The sequence below is a fragment of the Macaca nemestrina genome, chromosome 5 (genome assembly GCF_043159975.1).
Source record: "Macaca nemestrina isolate mMacNem1 chromosome 5, mMacNem.hap1, whole genome shotgun sequence".
Lineage (NCBI taxonomy): Eukaryota > Metazoa > Chordata > Mammalia > Primates > Cercopithecidae > Macaca > Macaca nemestrina.
The window spans coordinates 17,991,326-18,014,338 of record NC_092129.1 but is presented as its reverse complement, the minus strand read 5'-3'; the positions used below and the strand labels follow the sequence as shown (position 1 = coordinate 18,014,338).

At 39.1% G+C, this 23,013-nt stretch overlaps 2 long non-coding RNA genes across 2 annotated transcripts in view; both read left to right on the top strand.

Moving 5' to 3' along the window:
- The window catches only part of LOC105499719 (uncharacterized), a 91,972-nt gene that overhangs the window by 60,639 nt on the left and 8,320 nt on the right, over nt 1-23,013 (top strand). Inside the window, exons 2-3 of the long non-coding RNA XR_011623307.1 lie at nt 2,515-2,609; nt 7,402-7,541. This is a non-coding gene — a long non-coding RNA (uncharacterized lncRNA). The remainder of the gene's footprint in view (nt 1-2,514; nt 2,610-7,401; nt 7,542-23,013) is intronic.
- On the top strand, nt 10,454-22,500 carry LOC105499718 (uncharacterized). The gene is made up of 3 exons (XR_011623305.1): nt 10,454-10,614; nt 19,834-19,883; nt 22,295-22,500. It is a non-coding gene; the product is annotated as an uncharacterized lncRNA (long non-coding RNA).

The following is a 23,013-nucleotide window of genomic DNA, read 5'->3' as shown; positions in this document are numbered from 1 at the left end:
ACGGGAGTGCACCACCATGCCTGGCTAATTTTTTTATTTTTATTTTTAGTAGAGACAGGGTTTCACTATGTTGGCCAGGTTGGTCTTGAACTCCTTACCTCATGATCTGCCCGCCTTAGTCTTCCAAAGTGCTAGGATTACAAGCATGAGCCCCCGTGCTTGGCCTATGCTTAATTTAAAACTTTGCTTGCTAATCTGAAATTGAATTTATTTGCTAATCTTAAAATTGTTAAACATTATCCGAAAATGCAAGATCATTCTATATTTTCACATGGATTCACATGTTGAAGCTACTAGAAGGTGGAGGGGAGGAACTATTTGGTGTAGGACAGTTGATTAGACCAATCGTAACATTTCTGTATTTTGAGACCCTGAGAGATATTTCAGTTCAGGGGTTCCCACATAGTGACAGGCTTATGTTTGGGTGGAGGGTAGAGCATTTTCTCTGTTATTTCTATAATGCAAGAATTTTAGTTCCCCTATTTTCCAAACTTCTAAAGTCAATGTTCCTTTAATCATGAGCAAGAATAAATGGGCTTCTATTATACACACATAAAAAATTCCCATTGTTTCTAATATCTCTCATTAGATATTAGGCAACATGGGGAATCAATAAGTACATTTAATTTTCATCTCAGAAGTGAGAAAACTGGAACTCAGAAAAGCAAAGTAAATGCTCATGGTCACACAACTGTTAAGATAAATCTGGGATTTAAATGTAGGTCTCTCTGATTATAAAACTCATGTTCCTTCTCTTGTAGGATGCTGCCAGTGACCCCAGAGCCTTTTGTTTTCCTCCAATATTCTCAGTACTTTAAGTATTTAATTGTCCTTTAACATCTCTCTGAATGCACTCCAAATTTTGGAAGTACTGGTTGAGAGTGGGGCCTGGAGCAGTTTAGAGCCCTGTGATGAAGGGCAGGTCCCTCTCTGGAGGAAGTTCCTACCTGGGGCAGAGAATAACTTACAGCACAGTGCTCAATATTTTCAGAGAATTGTGGGTAAGATGAATATCAAGGTCAGGCTTAAAGTGGAGCAACAAGGGAATGGATACCTCAATTAGCAATCTGTGGCTCAGAGAGTGAGAGAACTTTAGCCTCAGCCACTGCATTTGCAACTGTTTGAGGATCCAGGAGGGAGGATCCAGCCTGGGCCTAGAGAACACTGAGACATATCTGGGTTTGTCTAATGAGGTTGAGAAGTTGGTGGGCCACCAGCCTTGCTTAACGGGACGGTAGAGATTTTCACAATGGAGTTTTCATGTGGTGATGTGTTTCCTTAACCTCCCTGTTGTCTAGGGTACATGAACGAAGGCATTGGGGTGAGACAGGAAAAGCTGGAAGGTCTCTGTGAGATCATGAGAGGCAGGGATAAAGGGATCTGCAGTGACTCAGTGTGACAGTGTGGAGCCGAATGATCTCCTTGCCTCTGTGGGGAGGACAGTGTGCCCTAGTACACTATGGCTGGAAGTGTTGGGTGTGTCAAGCTCTGTTTCAGGTGGCACTGAAGGCTCTATGAGCAGTGGTGGCAGACTGGTGTGTTGGTGAAGAAGGAAAGCCTTAGAGCTCACGGCCATTGAAGGGGCACACCTAAGACAGCTCCTCAGACTCCCAGAAATGTCCTGGGGAGACTTTACAGGGGCTTCACTGGGATATGTGTGGGGAGGGCAAATTTGGGTTATTACTTTAATTGTTAGCCTCACCATGTCTGCATCATGATACCATAAGCCAGGGAACATTTAGTTCAATATTTAAGGAAATTCTTACTTTTCTCACCAGGTGGTGTTTTAAGTGCCTGCTGAACTCCATTTCAGGCCCATAGACTTAGGCAATGTAGGAGTGCCTCATTTCTGACCTTACAGATGACTCAAGTAGGGCCCTGAGAAACTGCTGAAAGCTTTACTTCATTTTAACTAATTCAGCACATATTCTGTGGTTACTCTCAGAGAGTAAGGCCTTGTACCAGGAACTTCCACTATACCCAAACAGAATCTGCAGGCGTGCCATAAGAGAAAGCATGGTACAAGGGACAAAAGATAGCTCCAGAATCAAAAGACCTCTGTTTGTATTTCAGGGCACGTTATTTTGGGCAAAAAGTCTGATGTCTCTGGGCTCTCGTACTCTCAACTGTGAAATGAGAAAAGATTTTATGAATGCAAAATTGGGACATAGAGTCTGACAAAGGTTTCCTATGGGAGTTTCAGGTATGAGAATCAAACTAGCTCCTAGAGATTGGGTCTTACAATGCTTGACTTGGGGCTACAATTCAAGTGAATCTAATAGAAATGGTTTAGGATATTTAAAGCAAAGATTCCCCTAGACAATTTTGAATGAATTTCGTATAGAACCCCCCTCATGGTGGGGTTCTGAGGATCAAATGAGGCAATGAAGGTGGAGGATATTTTTAAAATGTAAAGCACCAAATAAATATTGACCAATCTAATTATTACACTTTACTACTCTGTATAAATCTAGACTTTTGCTTCGTATTTTAACCCACATTGCTACCTTGCAGACTTGAGACCCCAGGCCTGTCTCTCATATTTATGGAAGAATCTGACTTCCTGCAGTTCCAAGCAAGCCACTTTTCTGCTTCCTCAGGCAGTCATGGTAAGCACTGAAGGGTATAATACTCCACCCACTTATGTGGGCCATCCCTTTCCATGAGGCTCCATCCTTTTTATTTCTTAAGTTCATATGAAATAGGGCTCAAAGAAAAGTCTATCTCATTTATGGCCTTTCTCTTTTTTTAAGTTATGAGATTTGTTTGTATTATTTAAAACGTATTCCCTCCTTGTTATATACCATGGGCGTGACCCAAATCAAATCAGCGGTTTCTAGGCGTTTTCTTACCCAACACTCCCCAGATGCCCTTTCTCTGTGTTTCGGTTCTGCTCCCTTTGGCCCTGCACTTCTTTCTGTTGCTGCACTCTGTGGAGTATCAGACACTATCCTGGCATGGCAATTAGGCTAATGGTTGGATTGTGATCGCCTGAGAAAGCAGTCTGGGTGTCAGGAATGCCCACATAACAAAATGTCAGTAAGTGCAAGGAGGGAAGAAAGAAATGAAACTCACAAGCCAAACTTCACCATTATTTCTCCTTGCAAAGCAAATAAATAAGGCCTGATTTCGGGAACCCATGCTTCGGTCCAGGTTCATAGTAGGCTCGTGGGCAACTAGAGGGGCAATACAGTTTTGGGATAAGGTAGCGTGTAAACTATGATTTAAAAAAAATGTATCCTGTGGTTTCTCTCTGACTCCTCCACAGTTTACCCTCTGAAAATAAAACCTTAGTGTTGAAAAAGTAACTGGCTATAAAAGAGATAAGTTTATTGAGAATTCAAATAGACCAGGGGATTTTAGGGTCATTGCTACATTGCAGAGGAACGACCCATCATTTTCTGGCATAGGTTGACATTGGTGAACATACAAGATCATGGATCTGGGGACCACTCAGCTCCTTCTTCTTCTCTGTCTTCTGCAGTCCCTTCAGAGGAGAGTTTCCACCTTTCATTTAGTGTTTTTGAGGCACTCAGATCATTAGCATTGTGTGTTTTCTGTCCTATGCCTTATATAACTAGAAGTTATTATTATTCCAGAATACATTAATGAAGAAAGTACCACTGAGCCTGGAGTTCTTCCTTTTGATTGTCTTTTTTAAAATTAGAAATTCCACCCTCACAGTTTTTGTGTAGATGATCCTATTTTCTAATCATTTTTTAAGCCTTAAATATTTAGTAGTGTGTAGTTTCAATCATCTCATTAGAAATTCCACTGATGTTTAAGAAACTTATCCTGGCTATCTGTCCCGTTGCCCCACTATCAATGTAGCAAAAAGCTGAAATGAGACAGAGTATGTGGGTGTGTGTGTGGAAGCCCAAGTTGTTTGCCTCCCTTCTCAGTTCCAGACAGCATATGGAATCCCCAGACACATTTTGGTTTTTTTTTTTTTTTGAGACGGAGTCTCGCTCTGTCACCCAGGCTGGAGTGCAGTGGTGCTATCTCGATTCACTGCAAGCTCTGCCTCCCTGGGACTACAGGCGCCCACCACCACGCCCGGCTAATTTTTTTGTATTTTTAGTAGAGACGGGGTTTCACCGTGTGAACCAGGATGGTCTCGATCTCCTGACCTCATGATCTGCCCGCCTAGGCCTCCCAAAGTGCTGGGATTACAGGCGTGAGTCACTGCTCCCAGTACCCAGACACATTTTTTAAAGTCACATTTTAAACACACATTCCTCAAAACTGGACTAAAATGAACCATGTATACTTAGAGTACCTGAGATCACACCATCTGAAACAATAGTGAGAAATCTGTGGTTAGACAATGGAAAATGATTGTAGGATAAAAATAGAATAGTTATTTATTTGTTATATTTTGTGTTGAAAACAACTTCATGTCTTTCCTTTTTTTTTTTTTTTTTTTTTTTTTTTTTTTTTGGTAAGGCAAGATGCTTAACCCAGCATTTACCAAATTGTGTTCTGAGAAATATCAGTTTTTCTGGATGAAAATCAGAATCCACATTTTCAGTTTCATGGCCAAATAAGTTTGGAAGCACTGTTACACAAAGCCAATCACATTTCTGCACTGCTGAAATTGTCAAAACTTTAATAAGCTAACAGGTTCTGTGAATTCCTCAGTTGGGGGAGGTAGCCCATACAGAGTCTTCTTTTCCTATGGGGTCATTTTTAGGGCCTGTGAAACCACTGTGAAAACTGTGGAGCTGATCATTGGAGAGCCACTTATTAAGAGTGACTCATCCGGGCAGATTACAGGATGAGGACAACTAACAGAACAGCCACATTTACACATGGAAATCACTAAACAAACACCAATGGGACTCTTCATGGCAAAGTCTGAAAGTGATTTTGGTCTAAATTAAATGGTTTCCAAAAACTTATCTAGAGCAAATGCCTCTTAAATATGAAATACATGTTTTGTGTTCATAACTACTCCCTAGAAAATCAAGCTTTTAAACCAAAACTTATACAATTGGTCTGAAGAACTTCCTGCCTCCTTCTTAAGAGATTTGGGGAACATAGAAGATGACTTGAGGATATTTCCAGACAGTGACATCAGAAGAGAGGAATTAGCATGATGTTAGGTAGCTGTATTTAAGGATTATCTCTCTACACAGAAGTCAGTCCTTCTTCATGAGAGCCCCTAACATTTCCAGCACTCCATGCAGGCGCATATACCTTCAGGGCTGAGATGTGGAATTTCTAAGTTCCTGTTGGCACTTGGCTCGAAAGACTGTTCCACAGGTGCTGTCTGCCAGCCTGGGCTCAAGATGCACCTGCTGGGAAATTTCCAAGTGCAGCTTTAGGCCTCAAAGGAGCAGAACTTGACGGTGTCAAAAGACAAATGAAGTGGAAGCTCGTTAAGAAATGTTAATGCAAAAGCAATAATGATTAAGAAGCCTAAAGAAAATCTGGCAAACGTGCTTTTTAAACTAATACAGGAGGGAGAATTCCACAGGCATCTTCGTTGCCCATCTCTAAGGATGGGATTTTGAGAGGCATAAGCACTGCTGGGTTTAAAGAAAGAGTGATAATTCCAGCTAGGGACACCAAGGGAGGCTGAGGAGCCCTCCCTGTGGTTTCTTTAGCAAGAAGCCTCAGATAAAGACAATGTTCTCCATTAGATAGTTTTAAAGGCCTTGGGTACACAACCAGAAAATCACTGGAGAACAAGCCAGGAAAATCACCTACATTTTCAACCTTTCTAGTTTCTCATTACAGTTTTCTATTTTTTCCCCTTGAAGGTCATAAAACATAATGTAAAAACAAGGTGAATTATAGCAAAGCATGATCTAGGCATGCAACCTAATTTCTATAATATAAGAGACCTTTAGACTTCTTTGAAATAGGACTTCCCCCTTATTATGGGGAAAATTAAGGTAATATGAAAACTAGCCCTTACCGTTTTCAATTAGCTCAAGTTGTGACCATTTCCAACAATAATCATATCTGAATAATGTCATTCTTAAAACCACTTAGGCTTTGTCTTATGCTTTTCCGGGTGTTAGTGATATAAAAGATTGCAAGTAGTACATTTTAATTCTGAATCACCAGGAAGAATATTTTGGCTATGACATAATCATTATCTTTTTTTTTTTTTTTTTTCTGGAACACTGGTTCCAAGGCAAAATAAGATAAGGGGAAGGTGTTCAATTTTTGGTACTGAAAGTAATTATAATAAATGCTGCGACTAAATATTAGAATTCTATTTTATGTATTTAAAAGATATTGAAAAAACACTTTAATAATTTTGCTTATCATTTGCCATTGATCTTTTCAAATGTAAGAACTTGAGAGGCTGTTGACATTTAAGAATAAATAATGCAAGCATGTTCCGTTTTCTGTACATTTCACACTTTACCAAGTGAGTATATAGTTCATGTGATGACAGTTCTAGTCAAGGAATAAGGAATACTCATAGTAATGGGCAATTTCATTTTAAATGTAAGCATAACATAGACACATTTTTATCTTTGTTTTTATGTTACTCAGGAAGTCCTATAGCCGACATGTGCGGGAGACAGGGAAAGACAAGCCTAGGGTCCATCCTTCAAGGACTTTATAGACCAGTTGGGGAAAGAAACATGAGTCTATGGGCAGTAAAACTATTAACAAAAAGAGTAAGTGCAAAAAAGCCAGATGAATAATAAAGACATGATTAATTAATGAAGTTCAGAGGAAGGAGAGAAAGAGAACCTTTAGCAGTGGCAGGATTTGAACCTGAAATTAAAGCATAGCTGAGATGATCTTAGTTGGAGATGTTCTCTCCAACTAAGATAATCTCTCCAATTCATTGCATGTGAGGGACAGAGAGATGGTTTGGGAAAAAATTCTGCAACAGGATATGATCACTGTAATTCCAGGCCAAATTAATAATATCACTTGTTTGAAGCCAATAATTTCTGTGGGTCAGTGAATGAAGAGCTGTAGATCTAAAAAGGAAAACTGTAGCTGGACTATGGAGGGCTTTCAGTGGCAGACCAATTCTGAATTTTCTAACATAAGATTTGAGATAGGGACATGATGATCTCAACTGTTTTCGGGAAGAGTGAGTGGTGTGTGAGAGAGGGAGTTGAGGGGCAGGAGGACACAGCCAGTAGACCACTGGTGTTAACTGATAAGCCCAGTAAATTAGGCAGGGATGGTGAGAGAATAGGGGAGAAACAGGGAGCAGAATGTGGTGGAAAGTGAGAGTGAGAGAGTGAAATCTCTGCTGACTGCTTCAGAGAATGCCAGGAGTGGTTTGCTTTTCTTTTTTTTTCCCCCTTTCAGTGCATTTTTAGTCATGAGTTGACACATTCACTGGATCCTAAGTGAAGTCAAGAGACATTTGATCAGGTCCCCTGTTTTTAGTGAAGTTTGTTTATTCCTGTTTTACAGACATGGTAATTAGAAACCAGGAAGACTAAGAAAGGATCAAATTTGCAGCAGCTCAGTAAGTGGTAGACCAGGAACAAGAAGCCAGTTCTCTGGACTCTTGAAGCAAGGCCCTGCCACGTTGTCTTTCCCCAGGAGAAGAGGTATGACAGATGTGAGCAAAGGTCTTAGGTTGATTTTTTAAACTGTGTGAATATCAGTGTCTGGTATTTTATTACAATAACTTAAAACATAAAACTAAAATCACAGCATGCTCAGCCGCAGATTTCCCTTCCAAAGCAAAGCTTCTGCATACCGAAGGATATGAGGACAGTTTTCTATTTCAAACTGATTTTTTTAAGCCACTATATATATAGGCTCTAAATGTAGAAGTCCTAATTATTTATAAGTGAATTTTTTCTTAGAAACATGAAAGAAAAAAATCAATTTTAAGAAATTAATATGTGAAATGACTTGAATTTTTCTAAGGTTTCTTTGCAATGCTTTACCATTATTACAACTTCAATATCCTGCTTTAGCAACACTTATTTAACTAGTCACATTTTACTTTTATGGGGGAGCAATAAATGTAAAAGGTACATAAAAACCACAGCCAAATGGTTGACATCTGACCTTTAATCATCTTTTCAACTCTCCTTTAGCAACCCACCACCTCCTTTTCTACATATACACACATACACAGTGTGTATGAACACACTTCCTTATTTACCACATATCATGATGTTGCTTAAGAAAAAAAAATGACTTTCTTGACCCTGGTCTGCCTTTTGTTTCTCCTCACATTTTTTTTTTAAACTATTTTTACTATTTTCTGTTATTTGGTCTAACAAATTACCACTTTCTTTGTGATTAAAATTAAGACTGGAGCCTCAAAAAACCTGGTAAAAGGTGATTTTTTAAACTAGCACAAGACCAAGAATCAAGTAAAAAGTTTGTTTTGAATTTTGAAACTGCGTTATTATAAATAATATAGTTCTTAATTTTTACCAATATATGAGTAATTCTCTAACCTAAACTATACACACACACACACACACACACACACACACACACACATTATATATTGATTATAAACAACAGGAAATATAGATAGAATCAGTAATTAGTAGGAAGGGACCTGAGAAGAGGCCTGATCACCGATCATTTGACAGATATGAAGGTTGAAAGACATGGCTAATGCCACATGGCTACTGAGGGCAGAACTGGAACAAAGACAGAACAGTCCCGGGCTTGGCCCTGTTCACTTACAACTATGCCTCCAAATATGACATCACTTGCAGAAAGAGAATGCTGTGCCCTGAACATACAAAGATTGAACCAGAATATCAAAGTGTTCATAGCAAACCCGGAAAAAGATCCCATCCTTGAAGCAACTTTCTCGATGGCTGCCCCTATTTCAAAAACTTGAGATGACGGGCAGCCCCACAGCACGCCTCCTCTGCCTTGTTTTGTCTTCATGGTATGAAAAAGGGTAGGAAAAGTCTGGAAACCTGACCCAGCTCAGTCAATAAAAAGTCTTTTGTCTGTGAACCTGACCACAGGTGACTCATTGACAGCCGATTGAAAGATTTTTGTCGGGAACTCCCTCCTATCTCTTAACAGAAATAAACAATTTGAAACAAAACTGAAGTATAAGGTGGAATCAATTCCCACTTCAAAATAGTGTTGTCTACTACATGTAAAGGTGTTTATTTCCTCCTGATGAAACATTTGTTACGGATTTACTGCCATTTGTATCCCTTTACCTAAATCCACCATTTGTTTTGTCAAAGATGGAGCATGAAAAATTCTTTACAAGATGTCTTAAAGTGCACCCTGAATTAACGGTTCAATTAATTTTTTTAAAAAACCTTAATTTTTTTTTGTTTCTAGCAGATGATTAATTGCCCTTAATTCCAAATGGTATTGTATTTTAATTTATTTTATTAAAGTTCAAAATAAATTAGTAATTCAATTTTGTATTTTTATCATTTATTTTTTAACGCTAAGTACTTTTTTTAAAAAAAGGTGCTTATTATGTGTGTGTTGTATTTTCATTTCCACAGTATTCTTCCTTAAAATATATTAATAATTTTTGACCTTTTAATAATTGACTTCAAGTTAGAAAAACTAGTGGCATCAAACTATATTCAGAATTTATTGCTATAGCACTTAAACTCAAGGAAAATGCCACACTCAAAAATTCTGACAACGCAAATTCATTCTAATCAGGCTTTGTCTCTGCCCTTTGTAAGAATTGTAAGAAAACTGGAGTATCTTCTATGTTAAATATTCTGAAATATGGTCAGTAGCATCCATCCGTGAAGTTAAAAGACTTCATCGTATTTAGTTTTGATTTTTAAAAAGGGCATGGGCCCTCTGCCTCTCCAACTTGAGGTATGAGAGGATCCACAAATGAAAACACATTATCATCATTAAAGACTTGGAATTCTAGAGAAAATCTCATCCAGAGAGACTTAAAATAATGAATTACATTTGGTCCTTGTGGTTTTAGTGATGTGATACTTTAAAATGGCTTAAAGTCACTCCTGTACAATCCCCATACATGTTTCAGTATTTATCATCAAATCCCCTTTAATTGCCTATATTCCTTTAAGATTCTGCTATACTATCTCACTTGCTATGAGCAAGCGCTAAGCCTCCAGCCCTGGGCAAGCAGCTTGGGCAAGTGATTCAGATGAAGGGCTTGATTAACAGACTCTTTGCAGTTCGCTCTAACAAGTCAAGCATTTCCTGGAAACCCGCCCACAGATTGTGGGACTATTTTTAGTAGCTCACCTCCCAGTAAATGTAGCTATTAGATATCCAGATATCCCTGCCTCTTTCAGATGCAGTAAAATAGAACATAAAAGGGTGTAATTGAATGATTACAGCTAAAGCCTGTAATCAGGAGCCATAGGGTCTCTCTCTTTCCCCCGAGCGCTCTGGGACACAGCCCTAGGAAGGCCTTGTCCCTCCCCACTGCCTGGGGAAACACGCGTACCTTGCACCGGCAGTGCTGGCGCTCTGCAGATGCAGCCTAACCTCAAAAGCAGGCGCCCTGCAGATGCAACCTAACCTCAAAAGCAGGCGCCCCGCTGATGTAGTGTAACTTCAAAAGCAGGCACCTTTGGGACTGCTTTCTGTTCATGCATGCAGGGTAGCGAGGAAAGGCAAAATAATTCACATATATGGACATCTACTTGTGTATTTATGTGATTTTCATAGCCATGTGAGGTAGGTAGGTACCATTATTTTCGTTTTACTAATGAGCAAAGTTTACTGCTATGGTCTGAATTTTTGTGTCTTCCCAAAATTCATATGTTGAAATCTGATCACCAATGTTACGGTATTAGGCAGTAGGACCTTTGGGAGGTGATTAGGCCATTAGGGCAGAGGTCCCATGAATGGGATTAGTGCCCTCATGAATGAGGCTCCAGAAAGCCTTTCCTCTTCCACTATGTGAGGACATGGCTGGAAGACGTCATCTGTAAACCAGAAAGTGGACCCTCACCAGCCCTGAATCTGCTGGCGTGTTGATTTTGGGCTTCCTAGTTTCCAAAACTATCAGAAATAAGTTTCTGTTTTTTATAAGCCACTCAGTCTATGGTGGTTTTGGGGGGCAGCCTGAATGGACTAAGATATTTACCAATCAGCCAAATTGAGCAATTGCCCGCAGACCTGTGGCTAACGAGCAGCCGTGTCAAAGCTGGGTTTAAACTCAGCCCTTTTACACTCTGCTCTTTGATGGGGGACAGAAGAGCAGACTCTATAACTAGGGTGGCTGAGTAATTTATTGTCCAAACCAAGACTTGTCTAAGAAACAAGTGGAAGTGCTTGTTCCACTGGGACAGCAAGCCTAACCTGTAAGGGTCTTGGGCGAATCAGGATGTGTGGTTGTCCTGTCCCTAACCCTGCCTTGCTCACGCCAGCAGAGCCAAGACTGAAGATGTGTCCAGTTGAAAGTTTCCAGCCCACTGGTCAGAGTGGGGATAGCTTATACCCGAATCCTGCAATAGGTCCCTCGGGCAACAGGGAATGAAGCTTTTAAAAATATAATATTTAAGACGAGATTTTAGGCATGAAATTTCTATTTTATTTTACTTAACTCAGAGAGGATCCATCATGCAGAAAGTGTTACTTACAGCTGCGCCCCTAACTCCTTAGAGGCGGTGAAACTATATCATTGGACTGCCAGTCACTTGCATTAGATATGTTGAGATAATACAAAAATATCTTAACATTTATTGACTTGCCATGTGCCAAACAGTGTGCAAAGTGCTTTACTTACATTATCTCATTCGATTTTCTCGAATCCTCTATGAGGTAGGTAAATTTATTGCCCCATTTTACAGATAAGAAAACGCAGGCACAGAGAAATTTGCTTGAGAACACACACATAGTAAGTGGCTATGTGGCTCAGCTATATTCAGACGGAGGACTTCTGCCTCCAGAGTCTGCACTCTTCATTGTGACATGGGGCCGTGTGTGATGTACTGATCTTGAAACTAGAAGGGTCACAGAGCGGTGTGACCTCACAAAGCTTGTATATTATTGAAGAGAGGCTTTTTTATATCACCACATCTCAACTAACACCTCAGTGTTTGTTGGAAGACATCATGTATGTATTTTTACAAATACTAAGTGTCAAATGAGTGACACAGACCACTCTGTCATGCCACGGTGCTTTGTGGATAGAGACAAGGTGGCATATGCTGATGGAATATATTGATATTTATTTTCTTAAATATCCATCTCATTCTCTCTGATAGCATGGGAAGCCTTGCAAGGATCGTCCTGCCATTATTTCAAGCCCTAGCTCTTGGCACGTTGTAGATGCAGATAACTCTGTGCTTTGTGACTGCAGTTGTCAATTCAACCACAGAGCATTCAGAGCAGAGAAAGTCTCTGGGGGTTACATGCAAGGGACTTGAGGTTGGGAAAAAGGCTTTGTTAAAATGAAGGAGAAAGACGAAGGGTATCCCAGATGAGAGAAACAAATTAAATAAATGAACTCAGGTGGAAGTTTTGAGGGCAATGTAAAGAAACCAGGCTGTCTGTATTGAATTGTATTAAAACACTGAATGAGAAAAGCAAGATTATGAGGTCTTTGATGTTAAGATGTCAATTGGTCCATATTTCATAAAATAAGATCAGCCTCCTGACCTAGTACTACCGGGTGTTAGGGCCACAAAACAATACCCCAAAATGAAGGCCTCAGAAGCAAAAGTTTTTCTCCGACCTTCTGCCCACTGTCTCAGTCCCATTCTCCTCCAAGGCTAGCCATAGAAACTAGCATCCCCCTTGTCCCCCACGCAGGTCACAGAAACCAGAATCTCTTTTTTTCCCCCCAAGACAGCCATGAAACCTAAAAATATTACTCAACCTTCCTCCACCTTTCTGTGTAAAAACTGGCCATAAAGAGATCATTTTATCGATCTTGTTGAGGTCATAAGACATCCATTCCAGAGAGAGTCCTGCCCCACCTCCAAAAAGGAAGGAATGTACACTCAAGAGAGACCAAGAAGAATCTAAACAAACAGGCCCTTCTGCGTTTTCCCACAAGAGAAAAGGATCTAATTAACATTTGATCATAACTTTTTGTCCAACTATATTTCCACACTGCTGTTCATACTTTGTTTAACCTAAGCATACAAATTGACAATTTTTCTTGTATTTTTGGCACTTCATTCTGAAGGCTCCCGGGTATACACATTAAATAAATTTGTACGCCTTTTCTCCAATTTACCTTTTGTGAGTTGATTTTTCAGTGAATCTCCAGAGGTCCAAGAACTCTCCCCTTTGATCAACATTTCTCCTTTTTTTCTCACCTCCTTGCCCCTGGTAACCACTGTCCTGCTCTCTGCTTCTATGTATTAGACTTTTTAAGATTCTACGTATAAGTGGGATCATATACTTTTTTGGTGGGAGGGACAGAGTCTAGCTCTGTCACCTAGGCTGGAATGCAGTGGCACGATCTCGGCTCACTGAAACCCCCACCTCTCGGGTTCAAGTGATTCTTCTGCCTTAGCCTCCCGAGCAGCTGGGATTACAGGTGCCTACCACCATGCCCAGCTAATTTTTGTATTTTTGGTAAAGATGAGGTTTCACCATATTGGACAGCCTGGTCTCAAACTCCAGACCTCATGATCTGCCTGCCTGGGCCTCCCAAAGTGCTGGGATTATAAGCGTGAGCCACCGCCCCCAGCCTGAGATCATATACTTCTTAATAACTCTTGAAGACATCAGTATTATTGGAGTTTGTATCAGTTAACATGGGCTAGATTATGCCATAGTGCCAAAATACCCCAATGTCTCAATGCCTTGGAACAGCAAAGGTTTGTTTCTTGGTCACACTGCATCACAGTTGTGGATTGACTGGGGCTCTGCTCTGCATCACTGTGGCCCAAAACCTCAGGTAGATTATCCCCTACCTGGAAACATGCTAGTGATGAGAGCAGGGAAAATGCGGGGCAAAGCACAAAAGGACTCTTAAGGCTTCTGCATGGTGGTGGTCATATTGCTTCTGCTTACTGTTAGCTGCTGTAAATCACATGCCAAGCCTTTCTTCAAAGGTACGGGAAAGCATAACCCTCTTCCAGTGAAAGACAGTGGATATGGGAATGAGTAATCCAGTCATTCACAGGGCCTAGTAAATAATAGATGCTTTAGAATTTAGTAATCTGAGGAATGAAGAAAATGCCAAATGATTCCTATATATATTTCATTCAGCAACTATTTGTTAGATTCTTTCAATATCAGGCAGTACACTAAGTATTCTATAATAAGACAAATAAATGGATAATATATTAATATATCCAAGTATTTTCATTGAGAGGAACATGTTTTATTTTTCTGAATAAAGGTGTATTTAAGTTAATTCATTTCCCAAAAACAAAGCAAAGCTACCCTGTTGCCTGTATTAGTTCCCTATTGCTGCTTGACAATTTATTGCAAGCTTAGTAGCTATAAAATACCACAAATTTATTATCTCATAGTTTCTGTTGGGTAGAATCTTGGCATGACATAGCCAAATTCTCTGCTCAGGGTCTCAGCAGGCTGAATGAAGGAGTCAGCTCGGGCTGTGGTTCTCATTTGAGTACTGGAGTCCTCTGCTAAGATCAGTGATTGTTGGACATATCCATTTCCGTGTAGTTGTAGGACTGAGGTCCTGTTTTCTTGCTGGTTGTTGGCCAAGGACCTCTCTCAGCTCCCAGAGCCCACCCTCAGTTCCTTACTATGTGGCCTCCATAGGCAGTTCACAGTATGGATGCCTGCTGGTCTTCCCGGTCAGCCAGAGCATATACTTCTGACTTTCACTCCTTCAATCAGCTGGAGAAAACTCTCTGGCTTCTAAATGCTCATGAGATTATATCAGGCTCACCAGATAATAGTTCTAATTTAAAGACAGCTTATTTGGGACCCTAGTCGCATCTCCAAAATTCTTTCATAGCAGCAACTAGATTGGCATGGATTAAATTACTGGGAAAAATGTGTGTGTGTCAGGGGCTGGGAAGCTTGGAGGTCTCTTAGAATTCTGTCTACTCCCTGACCTCACTGCAGAATGGTGGGTGTTAGTGTAGGAAAAAAATGTAGTAGTTTTTCCTCACCCATCACAAGGTTTATGGCTGAGACCCCATAACAAAAGACAGATTAACAAGAGAAAAGCATATATATTTATTTAATACAAATTTTATGTGACATGGTAGCCTTCAGAAATAAAGACCCAAAGAAACAGGGAAAACTATATTTTTATGGACAGTCATACAGAGAGATATGATTAGAGAACAAAAGAGTATGATCTAATGGTAGTAAACTGGGGGGAAATTAAGAAGGCCTCTTTGTCCCAATGCTTCTTGATATCTCTGTGACATTCCTTTTTCCAGGAATACAGAGGACTCCTCTGGAATGAGAGTTTTATGACCTATTTTCAGGGGATGTTTTATGGCCCACTTCAGGGGAAAAGGTACAAGTGGAATTCTTCCCATATCCTACTTCTGCTGTTTCCTCACATGCTAGGGTGCCATATTTTGGTGTAGCATGTCCTGAACTCTGTTGTTACTTCAACTTGCCTATGGCAGGATTGATGAGGTAGGGCCTGTTCTAGAGTCAAGTGGCTCTCCTGGGTAAGGACTGGAATTATTAGGAGGGGTATCTTTTGAGGACATTTGTAATGGGTTTGCTCGGTGACTGGTGAGACCCTAGTTCTGCGCTCCCAAACTGGATTCTCCATGAGTAACACTGAAATTGTTGAATACCTTAAATTCCTAGAGGATTACTGCAGTAGTCAGAGTTCTGGCAAAAAGCAGACACAATTTTCAAACTGGATAACTGAAGAGAGTTTAATAAAGGGTCATTTTTCTATTTAGGTGTGGGCAGAGTGTAGGAAGCCAACAACGGACCATTATTTCTCCTAGGCTGAAAAGGGGAAGGGAAGAGTGGGACTGGGAATCTGGAGACGGGAGCTGTGTGGAAAGGGCTCTGACAAGATCTATAGCCTTTGGTAGAAAGATGCCACCAGTCCATGGAAACTAGGCAGGGAAGTAGAGGGGAACAAATGGCTTAATCTCTTCCTCTAATCCTCTTATCTCTTGCCAAGAGGGCAAAAGAGCCTGTTGGTCCAGTCCTTAGAGGTCAGCTTCATGGGTCAAGAACAGGGTGGAGAAAGGTAGGGAGGAGATCTAGAAAGGCAAACTAAAAGATAGATAGCATGATTACTAAAGACATATTTCTTGGCTGTGGTCAGGGTCACAACTTCCTTTGTGACTCACAGATGAAGTCTCTTTATCTGTGCTTCATAGAGTGTTTTAGCTAGCTTGGTTATAACTCTATCCCATTATGCAATATCATTAACATATACGTCTGTCATTCCCGCTGTTTTGTGAGCTTCCTGAGAGCAAAGGCCATGCCTTATTCATCTTTACGCATGCAGTGTCTACGTGGTTGGCCCACAGTAGATGATTAATGAATGCTTGTGAGATTATGAAGATATGAAGTCAATGGTGAACAATTATCAAAGTCCTATAAGTAAATTGGGTTATAGGGCCATAAGCAAATGCACAACACTCTTACTGCTCTCTGAGATGTTCTATTACATATTGGCTGATAGAGTTAGAAGATACACTTACCATTGCTACAACAAATCTCCTGATACTATGAAAATTTGATGTTCTACTTTCATTTTCTGCTTAAAGGTCATTAGTTTCAGGTTGTACTACACGTTCCATTTAATGAGCACTAGAATCTATCAACAGAGAAGGAGGAACAGCAAACGCAGGGCAAATGAGACAGCTCAGAGCTACTAGTCATCAAACTCAGTTGGCTGTCTGCAGAGTGCAATGACTTTGGGATAAGACGTGATGCTACCTTTCCGCCATTATCACATGTGGTTCTTGTTGCCAAACAGGGAGTAGAGTGTGCTAAGTCTATGAAAAAACTGTTTTCTTCTGTTTTACTTTTTGACATTTTCAAAGCACTAGATAGGGATAAACGTGGTCAGCTTGATGTATGATTGTTTTGGTTCACATAGAATCATATGCTGAAGAATCACAGGGACTGACAGGGGAAAAATGTAAATGTCATAATTTTGTTAATTACTTTAGCATGTGTTTCTTCCACATGTCTGAAAGCAAATGTAATTGAGGGTTGTGGTTTCTGGGGCATAGCCAAAAGTACAATGTGACTAACAACTGAGGAAAATATCATGGTTTATCATGTGGTGGAGGATCTGTTATCTTTTTCTTCCCTCTCTGCCACAAAGTAAACATTTTCTAATATTTAAGGATGTTACTGGAGTATAACAGAAGAATTATACAAATTGAATCCTGGGATTGGTATTTTTATAAGGTAAGAAAAAAACATATAAAATGCAGTTTTAAGTTCAGTGACTGTTCCATTCCATCTTAGAGGTTTCTATTTTAAAAACTGGATTTGCAAACAAGAAAACAGCTCTTTCAATTCTTTAAACATTTTTAATGAATGTTTAAATGTCTTTCTCAAGCAAACAAATCTCAGGAAATTCAAATACTAGTATGAAACCATAATCTCCATTCACCTTGTTACTTCAAAGCCTAATAACTCTATTGAGAACTCCTGAAAACCAGTGGGCGTTCTGACCCCAAGGCTTCATATACTATTTCTTATTTTTATGACAGAAATTTTACAATTTCAAGGCAAGGTTAAAAAGCATTCTATTTTCTCTCTTAGGCAAGCGATCAGGTTGCTTTATGAACAAAGCAAAAGGCTGAGCTCACATGGAGCACTCTTGAAATCTTCCTGGTTTGGGATGGACTGCAAATGCTATTAGTATATTTCCTGGTATTTTAGATGCCTATGAATTGCACAGTAATGAAATCTTTGAATAGCAAGCATCTGGTAGCCAGAGCCCACAAAGACTTTCCCATATTATGCAGAACCTTCTACTAGTTTTGAGACTGTTCTCTCGTTCTTTTATACTATATCTTTTTCTCTTCATTTCCCCACATGTTTGGGAGTCACAAGTGTTTTTGTCACATTTAGCACTGACTGTACATAGAACTGGTCATCTGCAGGTCCAGCAGGTTGTAAGAAGCAACTGAGTGATGTGTATTCCCCTTTCTCTCCCATATCAAACACCACACCCCTATCCCTGTCCACTAGCCCCATAACTGCTGACCGTAAGCTGCAGAAGCAAATGGAAAGTCTGTTCTACCAGTGGACTGAGGGGTGTTGGGACTCAGAAAACAATACCCCCAAATGAAGGCTTCAGAAGGAGCCTCAGAAGCAAAAGTTTTTATCTGACCTCTTGCCCTGTTGTTTCCTAGTCCCACTCTCCCTGGAGGACTATCGTAGAAACTAGAATCCCTTTTCTACAAGGCAGGTCATAGAAACCAGAACCCCTTTTCCCCAAAACCAGTCATAAAAACCTAAAAATATTACTTTAACTCCCTCTCCACATCTTTCTGTGTAAAAACTGGCCATAATTTATCTGATATACCTTGTTTGACTGTAGGTCATAAGACCTCCATTCCAGAGAGGGTCCTGACTCATACCTAGAAAGAAGAAACACATGCTTGAAGGGGCCAAGAAGAATACAGACAGGCCTTGCTGGCTTTCCTCACTCGATCTGTTAGCATGAGGTCATACCCTTCCTGTCCAATCATATTTCTACACAATCATCCACACTTCGTTTAACCTAAGCATAAAATGAACAATTTCTTCTGTATCTTTGGGTGTCTATTCTGAAGGCTCCTGTGTATGCACATTAAATACATTTGTAAGCCTTTTCTCCAATTAATCTACCTTTTGCAAGTTGCTTTTTCATGGAAACTTGAGAGGACCAAGGGGAAAGCTCTCCCTTGGGCCCTGAAGAGGAAAGGTTCTAATGCGTTATTGAGAGGAGTATCAGACAAGAAAATCCAAATAGAGAACAGAGGAAAGAAAGCAAGCCAGAATAGGGGTTCTAGCTTCTTTAGGGAATTGAGTATGGGCTATGAATGGCCTGAAATATTATCCAGATACCTGCTTGTATTATTCCATACACTATTAATTTTTTTTTCCTGAAAAGAGAGTTAAAACTTACATTAAATGCAAAAAGAGTTTGGGCTACACAAAGTTTTATGGCTGATTATTAGAAAGTAAATTTAGTTAATTGATTTATATTTTAAAAATCCAGGAGACAAGGAGGAATGAAAGGAAGTGAGAAATAATACAAGTAGGATAAATAAGAAGAAAATAGGCACTAGAGAGATACTAACATTTTATTCCTTTTATCAGTTACTTAATACTTGGTCTGGTGAGATGGGATCTGGGGATAGACACCATTTCTACCAGACAATGTGCATCTGTTTTAGAGATGAGACAGTGAAGGCATAGAGAAGTTGAACAATGTGTGCCAGTTCACTTAGCTAGTCAGTATCAGACAGCCAGCTTTGGGGGCTGCGTTGCTCTCCATTACTCCTGGAAACCAACAAGCTCTCTTTCTTTCTTGATATATTTTACAAAATATATTTTTTATAAACTGGAGGATAAAGTTACATGCCAAAATATTATCTTTGGGTGTTGTGATTATGGGTGATTTGACATTTTATTCTTGTCAGCATTTTATCATAGTTATAATAAACATAACTGAACTATATAATAAAATAATTTTAAATTACTTTCACCTTTCTAAGACATTAGTTATCATGTTGTTAAATCCCTCAGGAGCAACCACATTTCTACTGAACAAAGGGCATCATCAAATAAAGGCTGTAAGAGACTTGGAAGAATTTTATATTCATTTATAATGTCCACTGCCATTATAATAAAATGTGGCTTGTTCATAGTAACTAGTGAGATTGCTTGATGAAATCAGTGCATCAAACACAATCATATAAAAATAATTTCAATATAAAATTAGAATATTTATTCAACTAAATACATTTTATTCATCTAAATTAATATCCTTTAACACGTTTCCTTGCTGTGTCTCCATAGGCACAGTGAAACAGATGCTCATGGCAACTTCTGCTCCAGAAGCTTCCCAGGTAAAACTCATCACAGTGGTGATCTTCAGAGGCGGAGTCAGCCATTTGCTTGTTTGCTACAAGAGAATAAATACAACTGTTAGAAAAAAATTTCTACTTTTCCATTAGTTTGTCTATTGAGTCACTCTCTGTAGAAGCTGAGCAGTTCACCTTTGAGGCCAGGGTCTTGGTTAGGATTCTTTATTTCCAAACAGGGATCTGAAATTGAGTAAGTTTCCCCTTTCCCAAATCCCAAAGTATAGGACGCTCCTTCAACCAACAAACTCAGGATAAGGATCTCAGGCCCTTCCTCTAGACTAAATTCTCCTTATAGACTCTGGACTCTTCATAGAGAATGTAATCCTGGGTTGCCTCTAGGTTCTCTTCTTGAGGAAGTGACCATCTGGAGGATTTTTGGAAGGCAATTCCCTAGGCACTCAAAGTTTCATTTATGTGTTAGTCCAGATCACTGAAAACATGGTACCACTTGGAACACATTATCTTGGCCTTATTTTGAAGTATTTTTCTCCAGGCTCTAATGGCAGCCCTCAGTTCTGATCAAAGGATACTATAAAAACCACCTGCCCTCTGCCTGTGTTTCCAGGTGTCATCTACTACTTAGGCCAGAATATCCGATGCAAAATCTTACCTGATAAATTTCTTACAGAATCTGCACTAGAAAAGACAGTCTTGCCTGAAGTGATTTGTTTCTTTTTCTCTAATGATAAGAATACTTGTGGATGGTGAGGATGGGGTTGGATGTCTCCAGGGGCAGGAAATATGTCTTTCTACTAAAATTATCACAGGGTCGTCAGAGTTCCCAAGTTGATCAGACTCAGGGAGGCTGACTCACTCTTATCAAGCTCCTCAGAGTCTGACTCGTAATCTGGAATGCCAGTGTCCTCCATCTGGGGTCTGCTTTTCCTGCCGTATTTAGATTTGCTGAGGAAACATAAGAAGCAGAGCCAAGAGGGATGAATAATTTAAAGAGAAATTTCTTACAGAACCTAGGACTCAGTACATTATTCCAGCCAGAAAACATGCATTGCTTTTTCATTCAAGAACAAATTTTTCTTTTTCTTTCCAGGACAGTGCTAGATAAAACTGCCAGCTTCAATGGCATATATATATACACACATATATATACACACACATATATATATATATATATATTATTTCTGTCACAACTGACAGATCACACTGCTATGGATTTTACCAATTTAAAACTCAGAGAACAAAATTCTTTCAAGATTGGGGTGTTGGAAAGTACACAACAATATTTTCCTTATTATAAAAAAGATGTAACATTTCATCTCTTGTTGCTTCCGCTGCCGACAAAAAACAAAACAAAACAAACAAAAAAACAAAATACAATGAGAATGCTACAAGGAATTAAAATTTGACCATTAAACTACAAAGACATTTAGAGCTCCCATATTTGTGATATTTATCCCAATGTGCCCTTAAATATCTATTCTTAGATATATTTCTAGGGCTATAATTTTATTTAGCCTTTTACCTTTTTTGTTTTAATCGTTCAGTCTTCTCAAATCCTCTCTGTACAGAGGTGAGGTAAAGAATCCAAGATTCAGACAAACAAGCAAACGAACCAGCCATTTTCCCAATCCCTGTCTTTCATATATAGGAGTTTTTTATGGTCTGTTGGGTTAAAACAGAAGTACCCACTTATTCAAGTTTTCTGCTGGTCAAGTGAGAGATACCATAAATCTTATAGTAAAATATAATTTAAATTTGAAGAACATTATTAGAAGCCAAATTCTGTTCTCTAGAATGCTTAGTAAATGCAGTATTATGGTTAACTAAATATTTTAACTGAGTTATCACTAATATTAGGTATAAATCATATATATTACATTTAACATGCATCATGTATATAATATATATATAGGGGGGTGTGTGTGTGTTTGTGTAGTATAAATAGATCTTAGGCTGAGATCTACACAGATTTTGCAGTTGTTCCAGATAATGAATCATTGGTGAGAGCTGGGAGAAAACTAACCTTTTGGACATTTACATTCTGGAATGTTTCAATTCTAAATAATTAGAGGTTTAAAATATTAAGCAGAGATGCATATGATATGCTATGTTCTGTATAAATTAAATAAAACAGTATGTGGTCTACATATATACACATTCTTATTCTCCTTGTTTTGTTGCCAATTTGAAATAAAGAAGGATATATTTCTTATGGCCCATGCATATAAATGTTAACTTCCTCTTGCTGCTTCCATTTCTCTAAGAGTCTCAAGTCTCTATTTCTAGAAGCTTCTTGAAGAAAGCATTAGGAATAGATAATTAATTACATCCTTTTCCAAGTATGAATATGTGAAATAAGGAAGAGCTGATGACCTAATACTGTTAACAAAAACAAAACACCACATGTTTGATCCCTTTTTGTTTTCCTATCACAGGAAACTGGGGAGGGAATCATGTTCCAGCAGTGAAGAACAAAGGCAGTTGTTTGGGGATTTACATATTCCATCTCGTACAAAGTTAAAAAAAGTTTTCTTTTCCTGAAAGACTACAATCAAGCTACAAACATGCATAATGGGTGAAGTGGATTAACAAGTTTGTGTCATGTTAATTATATATTTCAATAAAGACAATTTTGGAACTAGTTTTATGGATGTAAAAATAAATTACAAGTTAACTACATTATATTGAGGATGCAAATAACTTTGGAAATAATTATAGGTGTAATCAGCCACTTGAAAATAAAATGAATCCAATTAGACATGAATGACAAAACATGATGGCAGAAAGTCTCCATCTTGATGCTCTTTTCTTAATCCATTCAGACCACTGAGGACTCACGACCACTGGTCCAGTAACTGAAGATAATGCTGGACTCACTCTCCTGGAAAAATCATTTTATAATTTGACAGCTTGGATTAATGGAACAATGATATCAATGAAAAATATTACATTTATTTCTTTTTTCATGGTTAGGAGTAGTCAATATAGTAATTTAGAGGATTTTTCAGGGCTGATGACTGTCCTTAGAAGCTTAGGGCCCATCCATGCCCTTTGTGTTTTCCCTGATGGCAAAATGCATACTTTTACCTGTGGTCAGCAAGGGCTGCCTGTTGGAAAAAAGGAGTGGTAGAATGGTGAAGATGTTGGTAGGAGA